General features: G+C 36.4%; 1 long non-coding RNA gene across 1 annotated transcript in view; it reads left to right on the forward strand.

The window, feature by feature from the left end:
* The window catches only part of LOC133074046 (uncharacterized), a 94,708-nt gene that overhangs the window by 68,494 nt on the left and 405 nt on the right, over positions 1-25,809 (forward strand). Inside the window, exon 2 of the long non-coding RNA XR_009697080.1 lies at positions 22,062-22,190. This is a non-coding gene — a long non-coding RNA (uncharacterized LOC133074046). The remainder of the gene's footprint in view (positions 1-22,061; positions 22,191-25,809) is intronic.

Raw genomic sequence — 25,809 nt, forward strand, 5'->3', positions numbered from 1 at the left:
AGAGTCTGCTTATCAATGCAGGAGATGCAAGTTCAATCCCTGGTTCAGGAAGATTCCCTGGAGGAGGGCATAGCAACTCACTCCTGTATTCTTGCCTGAGAAATCCTGTGGGCAGAGGAACCTGGTGGGCCACAAGCTACAATCTAGACAGACTTGAGGTTCTTTTAGGGATGCTGCAAGATCAAAACAAATTTTTAAAATAATTCAAGGTTTTATTTCCTTTTTACTTTCATTCTCACTTGAATATGCAGTGAAGTTTACCAGAGGCTATCTGTCTGAATGCCACAGATATGTTCAGCTGGCTTCTATTAAGCCAATAAAGAGATTTGCAAAAGTGTAAAATATTATCATGGTTCTCAATGTTTTTGTTATGGAAAGCACAATTTTGTTCTTATAAATGTTTTCAGGTTAACATGTAAGGAGTTTATTTTTGTTATTTTTAATGAATTAATAAACACATTTGAAATTTTTCTCAGTTTTAAATACTAATGCAGTAGTAGTTATCATTCACTTTAAGCCTTCAGTTTGATTCTTGACATTAACATTTATAAGCTACAACAAGCTTACAGTATTTACACTATATGCCAAGAGCTGTGCAAAGCACAGCTAGAGTTGCCGTGCGCTTAGTCACTCAGTTGTGTCCGACTCTTTGTGACACCATAGACTGGGGCCCGCCAGGCTCCTCTGTCCAAGGGGATTCTCCAGGCAAGAGTACTGGAGTGAGTTGACAGGCCCTTCTCCAGGGGATCATTCCTGACTCCTGAGAATCAAACCGGCGTCCCCTGCATTGCAGGCAGATTCTTTACCAGCTGAGCTACAGGGAAGCCCAAAACTAACTTAGAGCAAGTTAATTAATAATGCTAAGCCTTTGTTTCCACACAGGAGACTAAAATAAGATCAACTAAATATGCAATAGTGCTATTTATTGTGAATAAGTAAGATTCAGGATATTTATGTTGCCTTTTCTTTTAGAAATTGTGAAGGCATTTTGTAGATAGTAAAATTTTATATCTGGTCATAGCAAACACCCTCTTCCAAGAACACAAGAGAAGACTCTACACATGGACATCACCAAATGGTGAATACTGATATCAGACTGATTATATTCTTTGCAGCCAAAGATGGAGAAACTCTATACAGTCAGCAAAACAAGACCAGGAGCTGACTGTGGCTCAGATCATGAACTTCTTATTGCCAAATTCAGGCTTAAATTGAAGAAAGTAGGGAAAAGCACCAGACCATTCAGGTATGAACTAAATCAAGTCCCTTACGATTATACAGTAGAAGTGAGAAATAGATTCAAGGGATTGAATCTGATAGAGTGCCTGATGAACTAAGGACAGAGGTTCATGACATTGTACAGGAGGCAGAGATCAAGAACATTGCCAAGAAAAAGAAATACAAAAAAGCAAAATGGCTGTCTGAGGAGGCCTTATAAAAAGCTGTGAAGAGAAGTGAAAAGAAAAGGAAGAAAGCAAAGATAGACCCATCTGAATGCAGAGTTCCAAAGAATAGCAAAGAGATATAAGAAAGCCTTCCTCAGGGATCAGTGCAAAGAAATAGAGGAAAACAATAGAATGGGAAAAACTAGAGATCTCTTCAAGAAAATTAGAGATACCAAGGGAATATTTCATGAAAAGTTGGGCTCAGTATAGGACAGAAATAGTATGGACCTAACAGAAGCAGAAAATATTAAGAGAAGGTGGCAAGAATACACAGAAAACCTCTACAAAAAAGATCTTAATGACCCAGATAATCATGATGGTATGATCACTCACCTAGGGCCAGACATCCTGGAATGTGAAGTCAAGTGGGCCTTAGGAAGCATCACTACAAACAAAGCAAGTGGAGGTGATGGAATCCAGTTGAGGTATTTCAAATCCTAAAAGATGATGCTGTGAAAGTGCTGCACTCAACATGCCAGCAAATTTGGAAAGCTCAGCAGTGGCCACAGGACTGGAAAAGGTCAGTTTTCATTCCAATCCCAAAGAAAGGCAATGCCAAAGAGTGCTCAAACTAACGCACTATTGCACTCATCTTACACGCTAGTAAAGTAATGCTCAAAATTCTCCAAGCCAGGCTTCAGCAATACCTGAACCATGATTTCCAGATATTCAAGCTGGTTTTAGGAAAGGCAGAGGAACCAGAGATCAAACTGCCAAAATCCATTGGATTATTGAAAAGCAAGAGAGTTCCAGAAAAGCATTTATTTCTCCTTTATTGACTGTGCCAAAGTCTCTGACTGGTGGATCACCACAAATTGTGGAAAATTCTTAAAGAGATGAGAATACCAGACCACCTAACCTGCCTCTTGAGAAATATGTATGCAGGTCAGGAAGCAACAGTTAGAACTGGACATGGAACAATAGACTGCTTCCAAATAGGAAAAGGAGTATGTCAAGCCATTTATTGCCACCCTGCTTATTCAACTTATATGCAGAGTACATCATGAGACACGCTAGGCTGGATGAAGCAAAAGCTGGAATCAAGATTGCCAGGAGAAATACCTATAACCTCAGGTATTCTGATGACACCACCCTTATGGCAGAAAGCGAAGAAGAACTAAAGAGCTTCTTGATGAAAGTGAAAGAGGAGAGTGAAAAAGTTGGCTTAAAGCTCAGCATTCAGAAAACTAAGATCATGGCATCTGGTCCGATCACTTCATGACAAATAGATGGGAAAACAATGGAAACAGTGACAGACTTTATTTTTGGGGGCTCCAAAATCACTGCACATGGTGATTGCAGTCATGAAATTAAAACATGCTATTCCTTGGAAGAAAAGCTATGACCAACCTAGTCAGCATATTAAAAGCAGAGACATTATTTTGCCAATAAAGGTCCGTCTAATCAAGGCTATGGTTTTTCCAATAGTCATGTATGGATGTGAGAGTTGGCCTATAAAGAAAGATGAGTGCTGAAAAAGTGATGCTTTTGAACTGTGGTGTTGGAGAAGACTCTTGAGAGTCCCTTGGACTGCAAGGAGATCCAACCAGTCCATCCTAAAGGAAATCAGTCCTGAATATTCATTGGAAGGAATGATGTTGAAGCTGAAACTCCCATACTTTGGCCACCTGATGTGAAGAACTGCCTCATTTTAAAAGACTCTGATGCTGGGAAAGACTGAAGGTGGGAGGAGAGGGCAATGATGGAGGATGTGATGGTTGGATGGCATCACCAACTCAATGAACACGAGTTGAAACTTCTGGAGTTGGTGATGGACAGGGAAGCTTGGCTTGCTGCAGTCCATGGGGATGCAAAGAGTCAGACATGACTGAGCGACTGAACTGAACTGAAAATTTTATAAGAATATTTTTAGTTAGTTGTCATTACCATTCAAGTTTTTAAGTGCCTTGAACTAAATCCAATGTCATAATTTCTTAAATCAGAATTCCAGGTGTCATGTTAAATTGTCTACTCTTTCCATGCCAGGCATAGCACTACTTTATTCCATGGCTTTCCATTTTCTAAATTTGGATCTAAAATTATAGAAAATTTATATCTACAAAGATACTAAAATATATGTATTTCTAAAAATAGATCTGCTTACTTGCAGAACTCAGATAAGCAAATTAATGAAATAATTGTTCTTTTCATTTTTAAATATTTAAGATAATTCTCCATACTTTATTTTAAATTTCCCTTTTTAATGATTTTTTTTAAGACATCAAATTATAAAGTCTCAACTTCATGTGTTTTAAGGACTGTAATCTCTCTGAATATCTTTTAAAAGAGAGGAGTGTTTCCTGGGGTATCAACCTGCAGCAACTAATTACAGTTAACAAAGTGATTAGTAGATGGGCTGTATTCAAAATCAGGAATCTTCAATGTATAATTCTTTTAATAGAAAGAAAGTGCTATTGAAAAATATAGCACACTTTCACTGATGCAGTTCCTTTTCTTGAATCATGTCTTCTGTTTTGTAGCTGTTCTGTACATAAGGATTTATATTTTAGCAAGAAATAAATAAATAAAATTTAAACCATGACAATAATTTGTGGTTTCACTAACTTGCATGTAAAAGGTTCATATAAAACCCTATTTGCTATCATCACACTGTTTTTGTCTTATATTTTGTACAGTGGAATGCTTTTGCCTGATGGCTTTTATGAACTGTTCAAATCTAGATAGCCAAATGTTAAACTAGTTGACATTGGGACTAAATCTTTGATCCCATCACTAAAGAGGAGAGTGAAAATTTTGGGTTAAAACTCAACATTCAGAAAACTAAGATCGTGGCATCTGATCCCATCACTTCATGGCAAATAGATGGGAAAACAGTGGAAATAGTGACACACTTTATTTTGGGGGGCTCCAAAATCACTACAGATTGTGACTGCAGCCATGAAATTAAAAGACGCTATTCCTTGGAAGAAAAGCTATGACCAACCTAGACAGCCTATTGAAAAGCAGCGACATTATTTTGCCAACAAAGGTCTGTCTAGTCAAAGCTATGGTCTTTCCAGTAGTCATGTGTGGATGTGAGAGTTGGCCTATAAAGAAAGCTGAGCTCCGAAGAATTGATGTGTTTGAACTGTGGCGTTGGAGAAGACTCTTGAGAGTCCCTTGTACTGCAAGGAGATCCAACCAGTCCATCCTAAAGGAAATCAGTCCTGAATATTCATTGGAAGAACTGATGATGAAGCTGAAACTCTAACACTTTGGTCACCTGATGCAAAGAACTGCCTCATTGGAAAAGACCCTGATGCTGGGGAAGATTGAAGGCAGGAGGAGAAGGGGATATCAGAGGATGAGATGGCTGGATGACTTCATTGATTCGATGGGCATGAGTTTGAGTAAGCTCCGAGAATTGGTAATGGACATGGAAGCATAGCATGCTGCAGTCTTTGGGGTCGCAGAGTCAGACATGACTGAGCGACTGAACTGAACTGATCACTAATAGTGCAATACTGTAATAAATTTAAGATGTGGCAGCCTAAAATACACATTGTCCACAGAAACATGTACAAATAGGAAATCTGAATTTTAATTCATTCCATAATGTACTTATACAAGGAAAAAGTAGCTGCTTTGTTTTTGCTATATCTATTAATAAGTTGTGAATATTTCTCCTGAATCCCGATCTTTGACCATATGTATCTGACAGAGGGGAAGGGGTGTGACTACCAAAATGACTGTCAAGAACAGTCCAATTGTTTGAGTATCGTTTACTGTTTATTTGGTGATAAACTTTTCAGTTTCTCAAATTATCTTTCCACCCTTAAAAGCATCATCACCCCATAAGAACAGGAGGGTGTTTGTTTGTTTGTTTTTTCACAGACTTGAGGATAAAGGAACTTTGTGATAGCCTTTGGATGTATAAAGGGCAATAATTTTTCTTCTTGCTCTGCACACATCATGTAGGTGAATTTGAATTATTTTGGATGGGGTACTGAAGACTTCTCAGCCTTCTTCCTGTTGCTGACTCCCCTTCTCTTCAGCACTCTCTAGCAGTCAGCCACTACTATTAGCCCATGTTGTGACAGGTATCACCTGGCCACACCAAGGCAGATGCCTTGGGGTGGGGGTGTTTTTAAAGTCAAAAATTTTTAAAGTAAATTTTTAAAGTAAAAAATTTAGAAAGTTAAATTGCAAAGGTTCTCTCCTTTCTATCATATTTAACTCTAGATTATTTGCAACATGCCTTGCATTACCCTCTACCAGTGATTGAATAGGTAGTCAGGGAAGAAATTCCTACTGTTGCTGCTTTTTTCAGCAAAGCATTTCTCCTAATTTCTACAGTTTGTCTAGGATTAAAGTGGGGTGTAGTTTTCTTTTACTTTTTCTCAGTAGCTCCCCTTCTGCTTGAGTTGAGCTATGAATTATTGATAGACACAGAAGTAGAAATTATTGAGACTTTAGTTGCCAGTTTACCCTTGGTGTGTTACATCTGAACAAAAAAATTGGTAAATTGTCTTTTAAGATAGTATCCAGGCTCCCAAAGTGAAATACACATACATGTATGCATGTGGGGAAAAATGTACAGCAAAAAGACAAAATAGACATACTTCAAGATATTCAACCTCTGAATGGTGACATAATGAGTCACTATTATTTATGTTATATTCTTTTATTGCCAATATTTTGCATTATTTTTAATGATCAGAAAAAATACTGAAATGTCCTTTTATTTTCATAAATGCCACTAAAATGACTTTTCCCAGGTATCTCTCTCCCCTCACCATAACATAAAATATAAAATGGACAAAGAGATAAGATGTGATAGGAATTATTTGGTCATAATTGAGAACTTCTTTAGGATAAAACTATAACATGTAGATGTAATTTATATATTATAGTGTGTGAAATTTAAAACAACAAAAAATGTTATTTTCATTCTTTTCTCAACCTTGTAATGCCTTATTGAAGTACAATACCAGTTAGCTGGCCTTATATAATAGTGAGATTGTTTATGTAAAGAAGATATAAGAAACTTATTTAAGTGTACCAGAAAAGGATAAACTTTAATCAGAACAAAAGAGGTTTTTCAAAAAGCAGCATCTTTCTAAAATCCCTTTTTAATCTCTAAAATAAAAGGACTGGGCAAATGATCTCTAAGGTCTCTTTCCCCCACAGTGTTCTCTGATAGCATGAAATCCGACTCTCTAATGAAGGATAATGCTGCATTGAATCAGGCCAAAGAGATTTACTGATAGGAAATATGAGAAACCCGAATTAATCAAAAGAATGACGGAACCTAGGACTGGCTTATGGCTTATTGTAATAACAGAAACAAATAAAGTAGAACTACATCTGAGTTGAAATAATGATGTCAAAATGATGTTAACTTGTGAAACCAAGGGTTCCAGTATTTCAATTTTAACGTTAAGACATATTTAGATAATGTATAATTTTCATTATACTTATGAAATTGATTTTCAAATATAGCCAATGGTAAAATCAAAACATTTCATTCTTTTATTTTTTTATAACTCTTATAAAATCAACCAGATGGGGCTTGGTAACATTAATTAATTACAGTAACACTTCATTTATCAGGAAGCTTTTTTTTTGCTGACTTGCTTGTCTAAAACCCCAGAAAAGTGTGGGAGATTGCCCCCAAATGACATAAAATGTATGTCACATTAATATTTCAAGAAAAATATTATTTTACTTGAAATCAAAGTAAAATGATAAGAATACAGTGACAGTCTGATAGTAAAGGACGGGAGAGAGAACTATAAAATATAAACACAAGAGCAAAAGGCTTACTGATCTGAGGCCATTAACCCAAGAAAATCATTCTTACATACCTGCCTTAATGCCAAGTGAAGAATCTTTATATTTTCTTGCGATGATAGTTAAAGCTTATAATGACAATTATTTGTCAAAAACAGTGACATTTATATTATAATGTTTGTATAAAGATTTCATCAAAGATTACTAAAGAAATATAACTTTGGCTCTTAAATGGATATATATACATATATATGTACATATATTTTAAATTTTTATTTTGATTTGGAGTATAGCTGATTAGCAAACTATTTTGTGATAATTTCAGATGAACAGCAAAGGGACTCAGCCATATGTATTCATTTATCCATTCTCCCCCAAGCCCTCCCCACATCCAGGCTGCCACATAACATTGAGCAGAGTGACCTGTGACATACAGTAGGTCCTTGTTGGTTATTCGTTTTAAATGTAGCAGTGTGTGCTTATCCATCCCAAAGTCCATAACTATCCCTTCCCCTCAAACTTCCCCTCAGCAACCATAAGCTCTTTCCCGAACTTTAAATGGATATATTTAAATAATTCAAAAAACACACTTTTGTTAAACAAATTCATTTCATTATAACAAATTATAAATAAGTCTAATAGAGTTTTTGAAATATATTCCCTTTATTCTTTCAGTGGGGTCATTAGTTATTTTCTATAGAGTCAGCTGATTCTGGTTTAAAGTCTTGCTTTTCCATTTGAAATTTTAAATTCTTTTTAAAATTTCATTTTGAATTTTTTTTAAGAACAGAAGATGTTAAGATTTTGAGGATGTCTCTTTGGATGTTGTTTGATCTAATGGCCATTTTTTTTTTTTTTTTTGATTTTTTTTTTTTTTATTATTATTTTTTTTTTCCCCAGTGGGTTTTGTCATACATTGATATGAATCAGCCATGGATTTACATGTATTCCCAATCCCGATCCCCCCTCCCACCTCCCTCTCCACCCGATTCCTCTGGGTCTTCCCAGTGCACCAGGCCGGAGCACTTGTCTCGTGCATCCCACCTGGGCTGGTGATCTGTTTCACCATAGATAGTATACATGCTGTTCTTTTGAAATATCCCACCCTCACATTCTCCCACAAAGTTCAAAAGTCTGTTCTGTATTTCTGTGTCTCTTTTTCTGTTCTGCATATAGGGTTATCGTTATCACCTTTCTAAATTCCATATACATGTGTCAGTATGCTGTAATGTTCTTTATCTTTCTGGCTTACTTCACTCTCTACTCTCTAATGGCCATTTTTTAAACCCTGCTATTTGTAACCAGTTGCTACATCATAGCTACTCTAGGTTAGTAGTTCATAAGTGGTAGCTATAGGAGAAGTTGGAATAATTCATTACAAAAATGTTTCCTGTAATCATTATGCATTTTTATATATGTTCTAAATGAGAAATATTTTATAATATTTAAAGAAATAAAGGGTTCTGCTTAATTCTCTCTCTTTCATGAAGAAAACCATTAGGAGCAGTCTGTGGGAATGAGAAGGTCAGGAGCACTCATAAGAAGCTTCATGGAAATGAATGGGAAATACTGAGATCTTTTCTTTAGGTACTACAAATATTTAAAACTCATGCAGTCAATACCTAGTCAATTTTTACCTAGACAAAGTCTGGGAGCCAAGAAATGGAGTTAAACATGGGCAATAGAATCAACAGAATTGAGTAATGAGTAGTAACAGAGAAAGTAAATGGTAAAAATGTTTGAGAAATTTCCAAAATAGCATACAGACACCTGAAAAAGTTTTTCAGGGTGCATTCATATGACAGTTTGCATGTATATTGCTGAATATGTGAAAAGGGATTGGAATGGGGTGAAAAGTTTCTTCTGAGAACTCTATGTGTACCTAGAAGGGTATATATGAATAAAAAGTTATGCAGTTCAGTTCTTAAAATGTTTTACTTTGTGCAGAAACACTTTTATAATAATTCTGAAAATGATTTTATATGTAATATAGTTGTATTATATTAAACATAATGTAATATTCCCAGGTATTATTAATAAAAGTATATTAATGATGTCTTGAAATGCTCTTTCCTGGGTATTATTACTGTAAGGCAGTTTATGTCAGCATTAAAAAGACAATTCTTAATTGTTGCAATAAAAACCCATCTAATATTTGCTGCATTAATTATAAGTACCATTTTCTTATAATCTGGCAAATTTGATAATACATTAAAAAGAGAACATTTTAATTTAATTATACAAATTAATTTTAATCAAAGAATTATATCCCTTCATATAGAATGATAATGCTCCTAGCTTTTAAGAACCTATATAAATTTCTATAAATTTTTCAACTTAAACTCCCAAGCTCAAATTTTATACAGACTGTTGTATGGTCACAGTATGTATTAACTCTTTTTGGGGCCGATTCAAAGTTTTCTTCCAATATCACAATTACCTAGCAGTTATGCCATTGCATACTCCTTTTCAGTTATCTGTTTCTTTGAATAGCTAGACTATAAACTCCATGAAAGCAGAGACCATGTTTGAAAATGCAGCACAAAGCGCAGTGCTTGGCTTATAATAGATATTTGTTATATGTCTATCTAGTGATTAAAAAAATGAGTGAGTGGATTTTTCTCTTCCTTCCCAATTCATCCGGTTGAAACTTGAGTACTCTGCATAGTTCTGTTCACTGCCATGCCTGACTGGTCCCCGATGCTGTCTGAGACCAAATGCCCCAGAATAATGACTCTTTCCTCCATACTGCTCCACTTTCCTGAATTATAACCTGGAACCCCTGCTCTTACAGTTAGGAGAGCTTGTTTGATTCCTCAAGTACTGGACCTTATAGCTGAATTATTTCCCCACAGCTCAGTCACAATATGTAGAATGAAACAGCAGCATGTAGAATGAAACAACAGTATATTGTTGTTCAGCCACTCACTTTTGTTCAACTGTCTGCGACCCCATGGACTGCAGCGTGCCAGGCCTCTCTCTCCCTCACCGTCTCCTGAAGTTTGCCCAAGTTCATATCCATTGCATCAGTTATGCCATCCAGCCATCTCATCCCCTGACGCTCTCTTCTCCTTCTTCCCTCAATCTTTCCCAGCATCAGGGACTTTTCCAATGAGTTGACTGTTCGCATCAGATGACCAAAATACTGGAGCTTCAGCTTCAGCATCAGTTTTTCCAATGAATACTGAGGATTTCTCTTAAGATTAACTGGTTTCCCTTAAGATCCCCTTGCAGCCCAAGGCACTCCAAAGAGTCTTCTCCAACACCACAGTTGAAAGGCATCAATTCTTTGGTGCTCTGCCTCCTTTGTGGTCCAGGTCTCATAACTGTATGTGACCACTGGGAAGACAATAGCCTTGTCTATACAGACCTTTGTTGCCAGAGTAATGTCTCTGCTATTCAACACACTGTCTAGGTTTCTCATAGCTTTCCTGTTGAGAAGCAATCATCTTCTGATTTCATGGCTGCAGTCACCATCCACAGTGATTTTAGAGCCCAAGAAAAGGAAATCTGTCACTACTTCCACCTTTCCCCCTTCTGTTTGGCACGCAGTAATGGGGCCAGATGCCGTGATTTTATTTTTTTTTTGATATTTAGTTTTAAGCGGGCTCTTTTACTCTCCTCCTTCACCCTCATCAAGAAGCTCTTTGTAAGAAATACTGATTCATTGATTTAGATTTAAGTAATTGCACTGTTTATTCCCAATGTCTTGTGTATAATTGTTATGTCTTGTATTAAGTAATTCTATGTAACATTTCAAACAGATTCTCACATGAGTTTGATAATAAATGAATATTTATTTGTATTGGTTTGCTTTAAATTAATCATACATTTTCTTTCCTTTGAATAGCAAACATTTGAGGATTTTTGTCATCTTTGTAGAAGATAAAACATAATTTCTGATATATATTATATAGAATTATTGTGTTAAAATACTATCCATTCATTCATTTTCATATACATTTATTCATTAATAAATATTTACAAAGTATCTACTAAATACAAAATTTCATGTAAAAGATCATGGTGAAAACAGTAATAGCCTCAACAATGATCACATGGCCTAGGACCAGTTGAGTTTACAGTCTACTAGAGGATGTAAGAAAAATACTTAGGTATAAAACAGAACATAGTAGTCATCAAAGGTATAATGCTGTGTTTATGAGTTCAAAGATCTGGTCTGATTCAACTCTGTCTCCTCAGTCCTAGCACAAAATCTAATTATTTTTATTAAAACAGTGACTTTCTTTCTTGTTTTTAATTATTTTTGATGGTATAAAGACAGTTATATTTTAAAACAAATGTTACATAACTTACTAAGGTACACTTATTCAACATTTTAGAGGCGAAATAGACTTATGGATTTCATACCCTTTCTGTGGCTGATGAAGTCTTTTCTAGTATCATCCTATTAGTCATTAGACCAATTAAGCTTAAATTATATTTAATATAGCACATTAGCACATTTCTTCCATGCATAAATGGAAAGGATTGTAATCTAGGGCTTCAATCTATGCATGTGTGTGAAGGTTGATCACCAGCAGTTCAGTTCAATATTGTGCTTTCCTATTGGAGTCTTGTCATAAATAAATGGATAATTTTTGCCTTAGTGGACATGGTCTTTTATTACTGCTTTGACTTTATTTTAATCAGACAAAGTTTATTTTCCTTAGGATCCAAGTATCTACTTATATTTATTTTCCCTCTCTCTTTAGTAGATATATAGAAAATATCACCACTCTTTCACCTTTTGGCCTTGGAAAATCAGAAACTTTACTTTCCTCTTTGGATCAGACTCATGTCTTCCACATTCAACATCTAACAAATTATCCCATAGTAGATATGTCATCCCCTCAATCTTGTCATGAGAGAAACTGCAGTTGTTTACATGAAATTACCCATACAGAGATTATAGCAAATGCACGGACTGCTTCGGCATTTTTTAAATGGAGAGCTGCGGTGTTGGGTTCACAATGTCACAGTCCTTCTGCTTTCTAATGATGGCCTCAAGCAAACACCACAGCAGTGTGGGTATGAAGGACTTAATGTTTTTAAAAAAATACTAAATGTTCCTCTTAACAAATCTAAATCTGTCCCACCCCAAACTTAAAGAAACATAAAATTGTTCTTTAAGTATTACAAATTTGTTCAGACCCTAAGTGGTATTGACTCTTTGAGACCCAGTGGACTGCAGCACAGACTTCCTGGTCCTTCACTATCTCCCGGAGTTTGCTCAAACTCATGTCCGTTGAGTCAGTGGTGCTATCCAACCATCTTATCCTCTGTCACCCCATTCTTTTCCTGCCCTCAATCTTTCCCAGCATTAGGATCTTTTTCAATGAGTCAGCTCTTCGCATTAGGAGGCCAAACTATTGGAGCTTCAGCTTCAGCATCAATCCTTCCAACTAATATTCAGGGTTTATTTCAATAGAATCTTCATATATTTAATTGATGTAGTAATGATTATAGGAAAGAAATCATATTGACCTTGGAGTGTTGCTCTAAATATTACTGCAAATCTATTTTGCTCACGAAAGGTATTTTATAGAAACATAGTCATTTCTATCTTCACTCCATAAATAGAATTTTAGTTTTTTTTTTCTTTCATGTTTTTGCCTTTCTTTACTTATGCTTTTCTTTTCATTCTTTTCTCAATGAGAGATTCTCTAATGCAATAGCAAGAAATACTCCAAAATGAATAGAGAAACAAGGTCAGATTTAAAAAGTGTTAATGGAGGAGATGAAATTTTTCTATATTCAGAAGTTAGATTCACATTTGTAAAATAAGAAGGTGCTTATAGTAAATATTGAAGAACATTAAAAGTCAGTGTGAATTAAAATGCAAGTGCTAAAATAAGCAGCTAACGTAAGGGCTAGTTAAGGAAGTAAAAACATGAAATGAACAAATTAGTCATCTGGAAAACTGAGTCAAAGTATTTTCCCAACCAGAATTTGTTCTTTTGTGTGGTAATTTTCATACATTAACTTAAATTAGCCCTCAAAATAGAATTCATATAAGAGATAGTCTTCAGTAAAATGTAATTGATAAGGAATCTAATTGCAAAAATATTAAACCAATTAAAAAAAACATAATCTGAAATTTTCTTGAATTAATAATAAAATTGAAGTTGCAGAATATTTTAAATGAAAATATTTTTTAAATAAAGCTAATTAAAACCCACAGTATTAGTAATATCTGAGTTCAAGAGAAAATTATCTTTCAGAATGCTCATTATAGAAGAAAAACTAAAAATAAGTAAACAAAGCACTCAACAAGAGTAAAAAGCTAGAAAGAGAAGAATGAATGAATTGAATGAAGGTACTGGATACATATTTAGAAACCAACAACTTTCTTTTTTCTTATGAAAGAAAATATTATGATTAAAAAATTTAAAAACAGAGACTTTCCAATATCTATATAAACCATAATCTTCAAGAGCTATATGAATAAAAACATAATTTCTTTACTGCTATTTATAATTAAAGACCAGAATAAATGGAAATGAACATCAAGATAAAATGAGTCGATACAGTGAAGTTGCAGTGACAGTGTGATACACCATCTAGATTCTTCTCTGATGAGAGAGTTGTTCCTATAACTATTAAGAGTGCTCTTGACAGACAGTATTCAGCTGTCCTCTCCTTTATAAATTGTCTCAGCTAAACAGAGCCACCTTGCCAAGGGTCATAGCACTTCCCTGGTCTTTCATTCTCAATGACTGATCAGTAAAAGAATTGGGCTATTTTTGCCTAACTTTGAAAATATAACTCTAGAGCTCCCAATTAGGTTGACTAAAGCTGCTGCTGGACCTACAGTGTCTCAGCTCCTCCTTCTGACCATTACTGACTACTTTTTTCTCTTTTGAGAATACTGTGTGTGCTGTCTTGGTCTCCAAGTCTCTTTCCCTATGAACCTAGCCTGTGATGGTTACACTTATCCCTTCTTCCCCAATTAATTTAACAAATTTGACTTCCTCAATTTAATCTATAAGATGAAGCAATTGCAATCAAATTCCAAAAAGATTGGTTTCTCTGTGTGTGTGAAGCAGTGGTTAAATGCTAATTCTAAGGTTTAAGGTTTGTTTAGAAGATTTGTATATCAAACTTTGTTATTATTTTTATACTGCTACATTAAATTTATTGGTGTGGAGATAAGGAATAGCACTTGGAAATAAATGTAAAAAAAGCTTAAAAATGACTGTAGTTGGACTTAGAGGACAAATTTATAGTTGCCACAGGGGAAAGATAGCTAGGGAGTTTGGGATGGTCATGTGCACACTGCTATACTTAAAATGGGTAACCAACAAGGACCTACTGTATAGCTCAGGAAACTCTGCTCAGTGCTATGTGGTTGCCTGGATAGGAGGGGAGTTTAGGAGAGAATGGATACATGTATATGCATGGTGGAGTGCTGCTATAAATTGAATACTTAATATCAGTTGAATGGACAACTTATATTGAGGCTTAGGCATCTTACTTGTTCAAAGGGCATTTCTGTAGAAGGCCTGGATACCCTATAGCAGAATCTGCAAATCAACCTCATGTTTGGCCAGTAAAAACTGGATATTAAGTCTGTTTTATCCAAGCCCGGACATCCTAACTTACCCAGGAGCTTCTTGGAGAGATTGCACTATGGACCAGAGTTACTTTTGACAAGGCATTCCAAATACTGACTGTCAGGAGAGCATTTGGCATTCATCTAACAGTTGCCGAAGGCTGCTTTTGGGGAAATTTGAGATTCTAGTACAGCTTGATGCTAATACATGAGTTTTGGTAACCTTTCTCCAGGTAGTGAGTACCTTACAGTCATAAAAATTGAGGTGTCCAGAGATTGAGGCATTTTTACAGAAACGGCACATTAGCTTTTGTTTACTTTCTGCAATAGCATGCCCATCATGTCCTGGCATGCATAATAAAAGCTACACAATTGTTTGAAATAATATCTTTATGTTCATTATTATGCTCTTTATATCTCTGTTTATATATTAACATATTCCTAAAACTGTAGAATCAACTAAATTCTAGAATATAGTCTTTTTAAAAAATTTATAGGAATATAATAGGTTTACAGTATTGTGTTAGTTTCAGGTATACACCAAAGTGAATAAGTTATACATGTACATACATCCACTCTTTTTAAGATTCTTTTCCCATATAGGTCATTACGGAGTATTGACTAGAGTTCCCTGTGCTATACAGTAGGTCCTTATTAATCATCTATATTATATATATATATTCTATTATTATAATCATATATAATCAGCTATTATTTTATATTAAAATATAAATCATCTCATTTCTACTTTATATAAAGTAGTGTGTATATGTCAGTCCCAATCTCTGAATTTATCCCTTCTCCGCTCCACATCCCCTGGTAACCATAAGTTTGTTTTGGCTTATAAAGTAACTGCCTACCACACACATTCAACTATCCAATAATATTTTTGTCAAGGGATTGCCTAAGAGTATTGATTTATCATTGAATGTGAATGCTGCTACCTGACTGTCATTATCCTTTGACATGCCCTGGCCCAATTTGAAGCCTGTGAGTAACATCTAGACGGTTTCTGCTCCTTTGTCATTAGTTTCTCCCTTGGTCTTCTTATCTAGCCAATTTCTTTAAAACAGCACAACCTTGTCATGATGTATAGTCTTTCCCTTTCTTAGTATAAATTATTTATGCACTAAAAGAGTGAACTATTATTTTATGTGTCTACTATATGTGAGGCTAGTACTATTCTAATAATTTTTGCAGTATTAGCTAATGTGTTTATTTAGTTTTAACTGATTTCTGAGAATATACTAAGACCTTTACCTACATTATATTTCAATCTTAATAAAACCCTATAAAGTATGCTTTAGCCCTGTTTGCATATTATGAAACTAATGTGTGCGTGCATGCTAAGTCACTTCAGCCATGTCCGACTCTGTGTGACCCTATGGACCATAGCCTGCTAGGCTCCTCTGTCCGTGAGGATTCTCCAGGAAAGAATACTGAGTGCCATGCACTCCTCCAGGGGATCTTCCTGACCCAGGGATTGAACCTGCATCTCTTTCGTCTCCTGCATTGGCTAGTGGGTTCTTTATGACTAGCACCACCTGGGAAGCCCTGTGAAACTAATGACCAGAGCTTAAATAATTTGGTCAAAGTTACAACATTTTGAAACATTAGAGTTTAGAGTTTTCACTTAGACCTTTCTTATAACCAGAACTAAAACACCATCTCCTGAAACTCACCATTAGTGCTACCTCCCTTATAGTGTGGCAGTTATGACCATAGTCCATCCCAGGAGGCACGCTCTGATGGAAAATTCAAGTTGGCTTTGAGTCATCTAAGCCTAGGTTCTCTTTCCTTCAGTGAATTCAGATAGCCATGCTTCTGTTCACTTTGATTTCCTTTAGCTCCTCACATTTTAAGGACAGATTTTAAGACTCTGAGGTCTTGAGGAAATAACTACTCATTCCAAAATTATAATCTTTTCCTTAATAGCTAGAGGTAACTTATGGGCTTGCCAGGTGGTGCAATGGTAAAAAATCCACCTGCCAATGCAGGAGAAAGGAGTTCAATCCCAGAGTCAGGAAGATCCCCTGGAAAAGAAAATGAAAACCCACTCCCGTATTCTTGCTTGGGAAATTCCAGGACATAAGGAGCCTGGAGGGTTCCTATCCATGAAGTTGCAAAAGAGTGGCACACTGCTTAGCAACCAAAACAGCAACAAGAGTTACTTTATCTTCTTTTATTTTTGTACCTTTCCTATGTGAAAAATATTATCATTCTCTAATTTTAAAAAATGTTATAGTTCTCACTGGTTTAACAAAGATTCATTGCTTGACACAGTTCAGTCAGGCTTCTGAATTTTCTCCTAGGCCCACCTGTGCACTTCCTTGTAAAATCTAAAATTTTAGCAAGAACCTTGATAAGTCAGGTTAGCTAACACCCTTCCCTCAATATCTGATCGCCCTTAATACCTAATCAAGTTCCTCATTTTTCACCATCCCCCTGGTATAGTCTTAGTACACTGGTCAGCAAGGATCCTAGGTCTGTTTAGCCAAAATCCCCCTTATCTCTGATGCTTCCTCTTAGTAATTTTCCATCCACTGGCCTCCATCCTGTTCCATGCCTCTAAATCCCCATTTCCCTGTGCTGTATTCAGAATTAAGCCCGATGTCTCTCCCCCACTGTAAAATCCCTTTGCAGTGATCCTTGTAACCTACTGGGACAGTCCTGAATAAAATCCACCTTACTAGTACTTCCTTGGTGCTACATTTAGGATTCCATGCTTCCAGTGCAACATTGCAAGGGGAAAAGATTTGATCCCTGGTCAGGGAACTAAGATACCACAAGGCATACAGTGCCCCCATCCTTCCACCCACCGACCCCTCCCCCCAAAAAAGGTAATCTGTCTAACCAGCTTCAACAAGCAGCATGGAGTCTTTTTCTTTGACAGTTTAATGAAATCCAGATATGAGTATTGATAGTCAAGTTGATGCTTTAATGTTTTCTTCCCTTTCTTTGTCTTCTATTGTCTTCTTTGCCTTTTCATTGCCATTAATCCATTAAAAAATACTCTCTTGTTTAAATAGGCTCAGAGATCTCTCATTCCAATTTTTTTTTTTCTCTTTGCTTTTTGAGTATATGCTAACAATAACAACTTCCCTGGTGGCTCTGCATCTGCCTATAATGCGGGAGATCTGAGTTATATCCCAGGGTCAGGAAGATCCCCTGGAGAAGGAAAAGGCAACCCACTCTAATACTCTTGCCTGGAAAATCCCGTGGATGGAGGGGCCCAGTAGGCTATAGTCCATGGGATCACAAAGAGTCGGACACGACTGAGTGACTTCACTTTAACAATAACAGTTCTATACTTTCCTTATGATTAGCTCTTATTTTATTTTTCATGAATTTTCCTTTTGAAATATTTATGAGACATATCTTATTTCTTTCTTTTTTTTTTTAATTTTTTTATTAGTTGGAGGCTAATTACTTCACAACATTTCAGTGGGTTTTGTCATACATTGATATGAATCAGCCATGGATTTACACATCTTCCCCATCCCAATCCCCGCTCCCATCTCCCTCTCCACCCGATTCCTCTCGAAACATCCCACCCTCGCCTTCTCTCACAGAGTTCAAAAGTCTGTTCTGTATTTCTGTGTCTCTTTTTCTGTTTTGTATATAGGGTTATCGTTACCATCTTATTTCTTTCAATTAAAGCACTGGTTGTCTAATTTTCACTTTGGTAGTAGTTGTACAGAGTGATCCACATACATACTTTGAAAGACTTCAGAATAGGTGAGAAACCATGTAAATTGGAAAATGAAGTGTTTAAACAAAATTCACACATTCCATTGTTCTTAATCTTAGTAGAAGAAGATAGAACATTGGCTTACTTATGGAAGTCATGTTATTGTTGAATCATGCAATTGTTAGATAGTAGGATAAATTTGAATAAATAATGTATGTAGAAAAGAGGATAAAAGTAGCAATATAAATTGGCTCAACTATAATATTGTGTTTTCTTTATTCCTATAGACTTGTCAGTCCTCTTTGATTCTTGACATTGATCTCATGCAGCTGCTTTGTATACTACTACGAAAAACTATTCTTATAACTATATCTTAAAACTATTATTATAACTATATCTTAAAACGATTTTAGTACATTTGGACTTCCCTGGTGGTCCAGTGGCTGGGAGTCTGACTGCCAATGCAGGAGACATGAGTTCAATCCCTGGTCTGAGAAGATCCCACGTGCCATATAGTAACTAGGCCGGTGTCCCACTACTGAGCCCAGGCTCCACAACAAGAGAAACCACCACAATAAGAAGCCCCTGCCCCCTGCAACTAGAGAAGACCTGCCTGCATCAATGAAGACCCAGCACAACCACAAATAAATACATAAATAAAATAGAATATTCAAAAAAAGAATGAAAACTACTTTATTACATTTGAAAAATATTCTTTATTTGCCTTATTATTACTTTCAATTTTGATTTTATTTTTAATGTTGAGAAACCTGAAGTTTATGTATTTGTTTATTTATTTTAGTGATGCCACAAGGCTTGAGGGATCTCAGTTCCCTGACCAGGAATGAACCTGTGCCTCTTGCAGTGGACACACAGAGCCCCAACCACTGGACTGCCAGGGAATTCCCTGAAGTATATTTAACTAAGAGATCTTCTACTTCTGGCTATGTTAAACTGTGACCACTTGTTCCCTCAGAACAATGAATCTTTTCAGTCGGTTCAGTTCAGTCGCCCAGTTGTGTCTGACTCTTTGCAACCCCATGAATCGAAGCACACCAGGCCTCCCTGTCCATCAACAACTCCCGGAGTTCACTCAAACTCATGCCCACCAAGTTGGTGATGCCATCCAGCCATCTCATCCTCTGTCGTCCCCTTCTCCTCCTGCCCCCAATCCCTCCCAGCATCAGGGTCTTTTCCAATGAGTCAACTCTTCGCATGAGCTGGCCAAAGTATTGGAGTTTCAGCTTCAGCATCAGTCCTTCCAATGAACACCCAGGACTGATCTCCTTTCGGATGGACTGGTTGGATCTCCTTGCAGTCCAAGGGACTCTCAAGAGTCTTCTCCAACACCATAGTTCAAAAGCATCAATTTTTTGGCACTCATCTTTCCTCACAGTTCAACTCTCATGTCCATTCATGACCACTGGGAAAACCATAGCCTTGACCAGACGGTTTACCTCTTGCTAAATAAGGTGGGAAAAATGTGTTGTCCTGTATCTTATCTTGTTTGATATGCTTTTAAATTACACTTTTACTGATGACCTTGCACTTAAGTGAGTGTTTTAGTCCCTTTCTCTTTTTCATCTGTCACAAGGAAAATGAAACTTTTAAAATAAATCATATAATTGTTGCATTTATATTAAGGATTGCATCAAAGAAGAGGAATTAGCACAATTGGATGCCCTATCTAGTATGTGAGAATGATTGGTGTCAGGTTTCCCAATGTTAAGAACTTAGTGATTAATAAGAATTTAACAAAGATTTGTTGACTGAATAAATTAGTTTTCCTCTGGATGGACTCAATGTCTTAGAAAAGATGAATTGCCAGACAGGCAGAGAGTGGATCACTTGAGGTTTTGTTGTCTGTGTCCTCACCTCTCTATCCTCTGTGCTCAAATGTGGTCAAATGGATCTTCCTCTTTGTATTCACAGCCTGTTCACAAGCTGTAATAGTTGTATTTGTTGCTTTGCTTGTTTTGTGTGCGTCCTCCCTAGTGGGATGTGGTCTCCAGGATAGCCAAGAGCCATGTCTACCCTGTTCAAATTTTTAGCCCAGTGAACATGAAGAGGAAGCAGTTAGTTAAAAATGTGTTGATGGAATGAATTAGCTTCTGCATGAGTTCATTTTGAGGAAAGTGATTCAACACTGGAAAAATGTGTTTCTTGCCTGGTACACATGTCTGGTCTGTGCACCAAACTTGTTATAAACTCATATTGGCCATCCACTTTGCAGCGTGTTTTCTATGGCAATTGCCCCCAACCAAACCAGAATATCTGTTTACTAGACTAATTATGTAACTAAGTATTACTTTGATTTCAAGTCTGGATTCTTATTATATTCTCCCGGCTACTTAAGAATTCCTGAATGGAAGGACCCTACATTTTTCATCCTTCTTGGAATTTTGGCAGGAGACTATGTTAAAGTGACCTAGTCTTATTCTCATTGAGAGAAAGAAAATTTTCTCCTACAGTTGCTGAGGATCGTGTAATAGAGACACAATCTCGATTAACTGGGATTTCTCTAAAGATGGGAGATTGCTTCTGCTAACTGTGATAGCTGTTAGTTGAGTAGAGTACCCAGCAGGAAAAGCAAAACTGAGAATGTGGTTCAAAGTGAAGGTTTTATATTTCCAAATAACAGTGCTTCATAAACTTATACAGGACATATCAGGTGGCTCTTCAGATATTTCAGACATAGAAACATGCAAGAGGGCTGACACTGCTTTTACCCTGTCCTTGACTAGCTGTAACTCAGGAGGGTCTCTCAGGCTCTGCACCTCTCCACTTTCTCTCAGCCTCTGCACCTCTCCACTTTCAACATCACTGCCAGAGTTTAACTCACTGGGCTTTTGTTACCCTTGGGTCTGGGCTTCCCCAGTGGCTCAGATAGTAAAGACTCTGCCTGCAATGCAGGAGACCTGGGTTTGATCCCTGGGTCATGAAGATCCCCTGGAGAAAGAAATGGCCACCCACTCCAGTATTCTTGCCTGGAGAATCCTATGGACAGAGGAGTCTGGCAGGCTACAGGCCATGGGGTGGCAAAGAATCAGACAAGACTGAGTTACTAACACACACACACATACACCGTTTGGTCTGTACTTCCCCGGTGGCTCAGATGATAAAGAATCTGCTTGCAGTGCAGGAAACTAGGATTTGATCCCTGGGCTGGGAAGATCTCCTGGAGAAAGGAATGGCTAGCCCCTCCAGTATTCTTGCCTGGAGAATTCCATGGACAGAGGAACCTGGCGAGGTACAGTCCATGGCGTCACAAAGAGTCAGATGCTACTGAGCAACTAACACTCTTCTTCTTCCCTTCTAACTTTGTCCTACCTAATATTGTTTATCTTTTGGGCTTCATGCCTCTGCTGTTTCCTTGTGTTAACCTTCTCCTACTTTAGGTACTTTTAGAAAGATAATTTATAGTCTCCAGTAGCTTTAAAAAGTAAATAAAAATTCCTGAATCTGGCAAATAGACCTCTTCCCAATCTGGTGATCTTTACCTTTCTCCAGTACATCGCCCTCTGTCATACCATTGTCTTCTCCCCTGTAAACATTATGCCATTATACATTTTTTACCCATTAACAAATGGTCATTTTCTTAAACTGTGCCTTTTGCTGTGCTATTTTTCTTTTTTAGATTCAGCTCCCCTCTCTCCCTGGCAGACTGCCTTTGAGTATCAGCTCAAGTGCCATCATCTACTGTGAAGCTTCTTTGACTCACACAGAGTTGGATGATTTGAAGCACTAAATGCACACCTCTGTCATAGTAAGCATCTTTAAACTGTAACTAATCTGTTTATATGCCAGTCTTTACCACTAGTCCCTGGAGGAGGGCATGGCAACCCACTCCAGTATTCTCTCTTGGAGAATCCTGTGGACAGTGAAGCCTGGCAGGCTATGGTCCATAAGGTCACAAACAGTCGGGCACAACTGAGGCGACTTAGCACATACACATGCATGAACCACTAGTCCGAGAACGCATTAGTACATTTTCACTTATAACTGCCTTGTAAACTAGCATATTTGCTGATCCTCATCGAACTCTTGTTGAATGAACAAATTGTCTTCTGAGGCCAGTCCTTCAACAACAAGAAAGAAAATATAGTTTCTTAGCTTTGTTGGAAGACTTCATCTAGAAATAATAATCTAGAGTGTTCAATCCAAACTAAATAGTAAATTATTGAAACAAAAATACTACATCAAGCTTAGGGAGAGTACAATCCTAGAAACAGAAAAGGCTTGTAACAATTATTTACTGGTTTTGGAGCTTTATAACATTAGGTAGAAACATAGGTAGAATAACATTTTTAAGACTTTAGTGAATATCCTTGTAAGGAAGTACTAACTTACCAAGGCTTTAATTTCCACAGAAGTCACTGCTACTAATAGATTCTTTAGCAACTGCAGTCTGAGAAAATCTAAGTGCATAGATTCAGAGTAAATGTGGATTAATTGGTTGCCCAAGGGAGACTATATAGATGAGTAAAATGCAGAGAGCTTAAATCAGAAACCTGAGTACTAACAATATTTTTGGAATAGTCAGAAGAAAGTCATTCGCTAAATAAATATATCTCATATCTGCTAGAATGGATTGATGGATTGAATGTCCCCATCTAGCTATTCATTTACCTTTGTAAAAAGCATTTATCTCTTACTGTTTATCTGATTGTGCTTGGAATGTTCTTCTGAAGCATAATTGTGCATGGCATGCTGGAATCACATTTAAATTAAGGTACAATCAACATCATCATTTGAAACTTGCCTTGACCTAAATGCTTCCCTAGCGGCTCAGACAGTAAAAATCTGCCTGCAATGCAGGGAACTCAGATTCCATTCCTGGGTTGAGAAGATCCCCTGGAGAAGGGAATGGCTACACACTTCAATATTCTTGCCTGGAGAATTCCAAGGACAGAAGAGCCTGGTCGACTACAGTCCATAGGGTTGCAAAGAGTGGGACACGACCGAGCGGTTAACGCTTTCACCCAGACCTAGTACCGTGCTGAATACTTTTTCTCAGGAGCTATGCTATTGACGTAAGCCATTTCTTGACCAAGTTTAAAGCAAAGCAACTAAGTGACTTACAATTCCCAAGTTCCAGTTCCCATGTACAGAATTATTGGCAGACTATGCCCTTGGAATGCTTCTGGAAAGCCCATAGTTCCTCACTTAAATTCTAATACTGTGCTCTATTACACCAGGGTATTAAGTTGTGCTTTAACACATGTATTTCCTCGAATAAATATGCACATTTACACAGGATTTGTTATTCCAGAGCATTTAAAGTATAGGATAAGTATTAATTAATTATAAATTGAGGATTAGAAAAATCTTAAAATATTTCTTTACATGTAGTGATTCTATTCAATTAATGAAATTCTTGAATGTGAGCTCTAAGAGGGTATTGATTTACTTGTGCATGTTTATTTGGATATGTCAGAACCCAAAATTCGGTTTAATTATGTTATAATAATTGTTAGTGGGACATATTCTCATATTTGGAAATGTTTCAGGATCCTAGAAAATTTCAAATATTCCAAATAAGTGATAGCTTTGGATATTTATTTGAAATAGCTTCCATGTCATCAGTAAAATAAATCCATAATGAAGAGTTTGATACAAATCTATACTAAATATAAAAAATATTATCTGTATATAATATAACATGAAAGGAAGCAATGTAACACAGATTATTACAACACTATAGAGAGAAAGGAACGTTACAACAAGAGCCAATATATTTGTGTCGTATAAATAGAAAACGCAGCCTTGTGGTAGCTCTGCTAAAAGCAAATGTTGTCACAGTGAATGAACAGTACTGTTTAGTTCTGTTGCATTGTTACTTCTGAGATATCTTGTTACTTTACATGATACATGATAGAAACTGCATGGTAGCAGATGCACCATAATATGAAGTGACAGAAAATACATAGATAAAATTTATCTACTTATACATCTCAGATGCTTGCTTTCAGTTTGAATCAGAACTTTGAGTTATGAATAGAGCTGACAGATGTAGGCAAAGATAGGACTGCTTGCTGATAGGCTTCTATAGCTTTGGAAAAATGTTTTTTAATAAACAATTTTGCACAATTTATCTTTTTAAAATTAATGTAATTTAAAGTACTTGCTTTCACATATGTATTCCCTAGTAAATCATATTTCCGTTTATAGAAGATGCAGTTTCTGAATACGTATGGTGGTAGGGTTGTGTTGTTGACACACAGTGGTTCTTTGCAGCTTCATGTTTCTGTAGTGTTAAATGTCTGACTGATTAACTCACAAAATCAAACACGAGGGCATCTTGGGATGACCTGCGGTGCTATGTCTTTTAAGAATGTCTGAATGTAATTTTAGTGAAATGTGCATTTAATCTGTGGTCTTTTGTTTTTTTAAGAAAGATATGTTTAAGGGTATTAAAACACAAGGATTTTGCATTTTTATATTAAAATTATTTTATGAAAGAGGAAGAACTTTTATTGTGTAAGATTTTTATTTTAATATAGTCATTTTAATAACTGAAGTGATACAGATAATTTTTTGCATTGCTATAAATACTAAGGCTCTTTTTTATTTAGCAGTGTCAGCAAAACATGAAGCAAACCAGTGGTAATGAAATGGAAGTGATGATGATTCTATCTTAAAATAGGAACAGTGTAGCAATGTCGTAAGGAGTAGCAGTTCCTTTGGTGTAGTCTAGGGATACAGTTCTGCTTGGTCACATCCCTACTAATCATAGACTCAGGGTTGATAGCAACAAGATGAATGTGGGAGAACCTTTATTTAACTATAGTAAAAGAAAACTCACTACTTCATGATTTGTCAATTTCTCTTGAGATGTGGAAAAGTCTAAAAATAGAACATAGTATTGAAGTGTTTCAGATGTGCCTGAATTAGAGACTGCAAAATTAATTTGGAACCCTAGCTAAAGAAATAATTTAAATTCAAATTTTTTGGAAGTCATCAGGTCTGTCGACATCCTGTTGTACTAATACAAGTTAAATCAAATGTTTGTATGTGTTTGTGTGTGTGTGTTTTGTGGAGGTAAAATATCTAACAATAGAAATAAAAGATGACATCTTTCCTATTGAGAGAAGGAATGGATGATGCATCTCACTTCACCTCTCTGGCCTAACCTATAGCTGTTAAAATTTAATGAGGGACCTCAATATTACATGTTTCATCTATTACGAAATAACGTCCTTAAATTCTGCATCAGCTAAGCTTTCCTAGCTGTGCTTTCATAAAACCTGATGGATAATATTGCCTGCTAATTTATCATTCAGTAGGAAAATTTAAAAATAATCTCTCCTAGGTATCATGATAGATTATCAGTTTATTTTTATAGATAAGAAGACCAGATTTGTAATAGTTTACTGAATTGTAAA

The sequence above is a fragment of the Dama dama genome, chromosome 19, assembly GCF_033118175.1.
Source record: "Dama dama isolate Ldn47 chromosome 19, ASM3311817v1, whole genome shotgun sequence".
In the NCBI taxonomy this organism is placed as follows: domain Eukaryota; kingdom Metazoa; phylum Chordata; class Mammalia; order Artiodactyla; family Cervidae; genus Dama; species Dama dama.